Source organism: Poecilia latipinna, unplaced genomic scaffold (assembly GCF_001443285.1).
Source record: "Poecilia latipinna isolate Pla-1442-1.1 unplaced genomic scaffold, P_latipinna-1.0 Scaffold4850, whole genome shotgun sequence".
Lineage (NCBI taxonomy): Eukaryota > Metazoa > Chordata > Actinopteri > Cyprinodontiformes > Poeciliidae > Poecilia > Poecilia latipinna.
Window position 1 is genome coordinate 5,174 of NW_015117466.1, and position 3,993 is coordinate 9,166.

The 3,993-nt window shown below is 42.0% G+C and overlaps 3 long non-coding RNA genes across 3 annotated transcripts in view; all 3 read right to left on the reverse strand.

The window, feature by feature from the left end:
* LOC106943073 (uncharacterized) overlaps positions 1 to 410 on the reverse strand; it is a 2,811-nt gene extending 2,401 nt beyond the window's left edge. The window contains exon 1 of the long non-coding RNA XR_001423805.1: positions 399 to 410. This is a non-coding gene — a long non-coding RNA (uncharacterized LOC106943073). The remainder of the gene's footprint in view (positions 1 to 398) is intronic.
* A 387-nt stretch (positions 411 to 797) lies between these two features.
* LOC106943074 (uncharacterized) lies at positions 798 to 3,087 on the reverse strand. Its single transcript, XR_001423806.1, has 3 exons — positions 2,038 to 3,087; positions 1,820 to 1,921; positions 798 to 1,153 (listed from the first exon to the last, which is right to left on the reverse strand). It is a non-coding gene; the product is annotated as an uncharacterized LOC106943074 (long non-coding RNA).
* Positions 3,088 to 3,360: 273 nt separating this feature from the next.
* LOC106943077 (uncharacterized) lies at positions 3,361 to 3,908 on the reverse strand. Its single transcript, XR_001423809.1, has 2 exons — positions 3,722 to 3,908; positions 3,361 to 3,438 (listed from the first exon to the last, which is right to left on the reverse strand). It is a non-coding gene; the product is annotated as an uncharacterized LOC106943077 (long non-coding RNA).
* Between the last annotated feature and the right edge of the window lie 85 nt (positions 3,909 to 3,993).

A 3,993-nucleotide genomic window follows, 5' to 3' on the forward strand; every position in this document is an offset into this window, starting at 1 on the left:
CATGAAACCAGGTGGCTGAGCCTCCTGGCAAAGTCCGATAGAGGTGTTGTTATCAAGGAATGATGTTCTTGGGAGAGCTCAGCTGGGGTGAGGTGGGAAAGAGCGTTATGTTTACATATCTTCAAGAAGATTGGAAATATGCAGCCCTTCCAAGGCCACACGGGAAAAGCCAATTCAGATACAGAATGTCTTAGGTCGGGAAGATTATAAATTTCAATCTTCCCTAAAGTCTCTCCGATACATCTCANTNCCCAATTGTCCANATTAGTTTGGCCGTTCCACTGAGCCGAAACTAGCAACTTCTCCAAAATTGATTCCATCCCGTTAGTGAGTTTTTGAGTCCTCAGCTGGGCTGCGAGTCTCAGCAAGACTCACATCCAACTTGAGTCTCTGTCCACACCAACAGTCTGAGTGTTCGCTAGTTCGGCCAAGTCCGTCACAAAGTTGACGATAAACCAGGTATCCGCAACTCCAAACAGCAGAAATCCTGTTATCATGAATAAACTCGGGGTGATGTGCAAAGAAAGGCTCCAAAAATATAGAAAAAGACAGGACAAAAACAGAGCAAGCAGGGCAGGCAAGCGCATGGAGGGAGCAGAGGAAAAAAAGTGTCCGCCTTCATCGAGAGAAAATATGTAAATATGTTCTTTATTAAAACACTGTAAAAGTGTTTCTGTTCATCAATGTCAATATAAAAGTCAGAATAATTTCTATCAAAAAAAACATTGTGCTCTTTATTCAGAAATGCCCCAAAACAATTAAATAATCACATCAAAAGTTAGAAACTCTGTCTTTAGTCATTTCTTTGATTACCAAATATATTTGTGTGTGTGAGAAAATGTGTCAATAACAGGTATTAACTTAAAATACTTTGAAGAACGGCACTTTGTGAAGTTTGGTCCTTTCACTTGTATTAGCTTACTGGGAGAGAAGCCACATTCAATATGGCGGACGCTGTGACATATCGCAGCAACGGGCCGACCCGCTCCATGAGCAGTCTACGTATTCATGGGTCCCAGAAGTGTGGAGGGCACTATGCCTTCAGAATTAGATTAGGACTCCTGAATGTGAGATGGTTGAATGTGAGCCATTTTAAAGACACTTACACTTTGTCAGTTTCTCTCTCAACTTATGGTCTCCAGAAAATTCCACCCTGCAAGGAGGAGGACAGATCTTAGATTATTTATCTCTAAAAACTGTTTTCTAAATAACTAGCCTTTCATGTGCTACTCCTGGTACACCATATTTACATCACTTAATAATACGTTTTCTTCAATAGTTTCCAAATGGTGTGCCCCATAGACTCAAGATCAGTGTGAAATTGTTCTACTAGTCTGTATAGATGAGGTACACTTATTTTTATTCCATTTTAGGTAATTTTTCAGCTATGTTTTTAGTCAAATTTTTGTATTTTTCTTCAATAGCTTCTAGATCATGTGACCTATTGACTCAAAATCAGCAATTATATTTAATATTAAAATTGTTTAAAATGTTTGGTTCGGAAATTTGTTGACGGTCCCCAAGTGAACATCCGGGCGCTTGAGGAGGGAGCGGTAGAGAACGGCTGGCCGAAATTAGCGTTCAGAAATCGGATCAACCTTGAGCTACACGCCGCTTATTCCGCGGAGCGCGAATATCCATTAACCAATTTGAAACTAACTTCACTGCGGTTATGTTTCTTGTCCATTCTGACAGATATTTTTCCAGTAAGGCCATTGAAGTGGAGTAATTTTTTTATTTATTTATTTTTTTACAAAACTCGTACTGACTGCTACATAACGATAAACATTTTACATCACAACATTTAGAAACAGCTCACCTTTGTTCATAAGTAGGCAGTATCCGTTGAAAATGAATGTGTGACTTCTCTGACCAGAGACTAATTCTCTGACCACTTGGGATCTCTGCTGTCACTTTACGTCTGTGTGAAGAATGTGCACATCAGTGAAGAGCTTTGATGACACAAAGAAACTTTGAAGCCAACAGGTGTAGAAAGTCCGTTGCTGAAATTATTGATCTTGGAGATGGTGTTCTCACATTTTTCCAAGTGAAGCGCTCTTGAAATACTTTCCTTGAAATTCGTTCTTCTCTTCCTCCGTCCGGTGATCCATGGCGCTGAATTAGCATCAACTCATCAGATCTTCAGTTTGATATGTTGGAACGTTCAGTTCCGCAGTAAACACTGACTGATGCAGATCGGGGAAAAAACGTGTCATTTAACGCCAATCTGCAGTTAGTCGTGGAGCTCTGGAGTGAATGTCAAGACGAGGCGATCAGCGGGTATCCGCTCGGTCTCAGGCCGCCTTCGTGGGGTTAGGCAGCGGGGAGAGTCTGGCTCCTCGGCTCCCTCCACGGGCAGCCTGCAAACTTCTGCTGAACAACTCGCTTTACTCTTGACGGGAACTATGTATCTGCAGTTATGCGCTGATTTCAGAATCAAACATTAAGAACTGATTACATTACCTTTATTTGGAGCCAATACCACAAGTTGTGCTTTTTTCCACCTCCAAATGGAAACAACAGGAAACGAAAGTAAATTCAAAGACGAAACGAGGAGAGGAATGCCTTCAGGAAGTAAACAAGACTGGTGACATAATAGACTTCCCGTGGGAGAATTTTTTCAGGATTCTCTAATTTTTTTCTAAACCACAGCTAATTTTCCTCACGACTTTGGAGGATGTGTCAGCAGGATCTCGGGTTGTTTTGGGTTCCTTAGTTTCATTCTTTAATTAGAGCAACATAGTCTCTGTTCTGCTCTAGGTACAGATAAGTGACTAAGTGATCTTAGTTGATCTCCGTTGTCTGATCTGCTTAAAATCTGCGGACCAGGAGCCTCATGTAAAAGAGTGCACAGTTTTCACACTAAAACTTGGCGTACGGACAAAGTGCGGCGCACAAAAAAATCTGGATGAATAAAGCCGTGCACATCACATGCACACCTTTCCTTTATAAATCTTAATTTGCGGGAAATAGAGCTCAGCTGCTGATCCGCCCTGTCGCCACCCTTAAATCCATATGTAAATTAGTATAAATACCCGGAAGTATGCCTCCTCGTGAAGCAATAACCATGGCAACGGCCTTGTTTGTAGCAGTATAAGTATTTATAATAATAATAATTATTATATATTTTATATAAAATATTCTTTCAGGGCACATAAGATCAACTCACAAAATAAAAATAATACATTTTAAAGAAAAAAAGTTAAATAATAATAATGATTAAAAAAAACAATAAAGAGATTCAAGTGCAAATGCCTGTTTGAACAGCGCGTTCAGCAGGGATTCAAAGACAGACAGAATCAGAGCGTTTTTGAGTGGTAATGTTTATTGTAAATAGAGAAATCATGTGCATAAATTGTACATTTACAGAATAGAGATGCTTTCTGTCCATAAAGGCGCATTCACAAAGCGGGCGGCTCGACTGAAGGATGACTGCAGCTGGACTCCCTGCCAGGATGCCCATATGGGTCCCATATGGGTTTCTCCGCGGGTTCCACGGTGGCCCCACATGGGTTTGCCACAGCCCACATGGGCCCTACATGGTGGTGGGCCCACATGGGTTTGCCCATTTAGGGCCCGTTTAGGGCCCACCTCGGCTGTGGCCCTACATGGGCAAACCCATGTGGGGCCACCGTGGAACCCGCGGACAAACCCAAATGGGACCCATCTGGTCTGCCTTCCTTTTCCCCATATGGGACCCACCTAGGCATGCTGGCAGGACTGGTACCGGTACCGCACGGCTCCTTCTTTAAGTTTTGCTCAAAGCTCCGTGATGATCAGTCTGGGCAATCTAAGCTCTAAAAAACCTTCATCAACATTTCCCAGTAGATCAGGATAGTCTCTGATCTGCTGTGGAAGGACTCCTGAATCCTTCCACTGGCGATGTTCTCCATCAGATCCAAAGCGCTCCATAATTACGCTGCTCACCTTTATGCAGCTACTTATATACTATACAAATCTGTATCACCTTAAAAATAATCAAAGCTGTTTGGA